Source organism: Egretta garzetta, unplaced genomic scaffold (genome assembly GCF_000687185.1).
Source record: "Egretta garzetta isolate BGI_Z169 unplaced genomic scaffold, ASM68718v1 scaffold188, whole genome shotgun sequence".
Taxonomy (NCBI): domain Eukaryota; kingdom Metazoa; phylum Chordata; class Aves; order Pelecaniformes; family Ardeidae; genus Egretta; species Egretta garzetta.
The window spans coordinates 226,506-228,028 of NW_009260622.1; positions in this window are offsets into that span (position 1 = coordinate 226,506).

A 1,523-nucleotide genomic window follows, 5' to 3' on the forward strand; every position below is an offset into this window, starting at 1 on the left:
CTGTTGGGCCCCTCCCCGCCCCCCCTGGGGGGGGGGTTTTGTTTTTTTTTTTTCTGGCGGCGGCCCCTTCGCTTCCTTGTCTTTCTGTCGCCCCCGCACCGGCGATTAACCCTCCCGGGGTGATACCGTAACCGTGTGTCTCAGGTGAAAGCCTAAAAATGCCCCTTCTGTGTTTTCCCTGTGGCCCTCAGGAAACCAGGGAAAGTGCACGTGAAGTTGTCAGTAATTTTTTTGGGGTGGCTTTGAGTGTTTGTTTTCTTAAATCTTATTCAGTAAGAAAACATGTTTGGATTAAACCAATGAAAATCTGTTACTTTGCTTGAGCAGTTAGCCGTATTTCAGAGGAAGAGGTGTTGTCTAAACTCTGTAATTTACTGGTTAGCTAGGCTGACCTTAGCAGGAAACATAATTGGACACCTTTCTGGATACTGAGTTGTTAAGAGTCTATTTTAAACCTGGACAAAGGAGTTATTCAACAACTAAAAACTTGCAGTATCTTTAATTGTTTGTAATGGGCATGAAAAATGGTTGAAGGATGCTGGTGTTTGTTTTTTTTTTTTAATTTTGATAAGATTCAGCTTGCTCTCATAACCAAAGCTGAGACTGTATGTGCTATGATGGGTGTTTGCTTCTGTTGCCTAGTTTTTTAACCTTCTATCTCCAGTTCCTAGGTCCTCTTGATATCCACCAAAATTATCTTTTGATAATTGTAGTGGGGAATAACATTGGTCTAGTGACATACAGTGTCTTTCTGATGTCTTTTTCTGGTAGATGTTGTTCTTTACAAAACTACATACTAATATTAGAAATCCTGAGAAAGACCTCAGCATACTTTATGGGTTATGTGTGAGAACCCCAAAAATATTTACAGCTTGTAAAAAGTTCACTGTGTTCCAATATACTAATATTTTTGGCTCTCCATCAATTTTTTTTAGTATTTTTATTTTCTTGCAGTTGCTTTGTAAAACATTTCAACAATGAATGTAGCCAACTGGCTCTTTGCCCTTATGGGTTTAAATAGTTCCCTGACCCCTTTCTTTTTGTCTGGAAACTGGCTTGTGCAAACACACCGTAAATAGTTAATGTGACTTTTTCACACCATTGGACAGTTATTATCCTTATTATAAAATAAATGCAGAAAGGTTTTGACCTAAGCTGAGTGGTTTATAGGTGGTGTGTTTGAATACTTAATTGCCAGCTTTTTATTTGGTTTTTTTATAGAGCAAAGGATCTAAAGGCCTTAAATATTTGAGTATGAGAAGACTGTATATACATTAGTCATTTTAGAAGTACTAAGAGCCTCTATTGAGTAAGAGGAGGAAAAACCTCCTTCTGTAGTCCTAAAATAGCAATTAATACTGCTCTTCTGAGTCTCTAAAATCATTAAACTATCAACAAATAGAATATTTCACTTACATGCCATTTCTTGATTCTGTAATTGATAATTAGACTAGCAATTAAATCAGCTGGGTCTCCTATCACACCCATAAATGCTTACTCATTGTTCTACTTAATTAATTCCT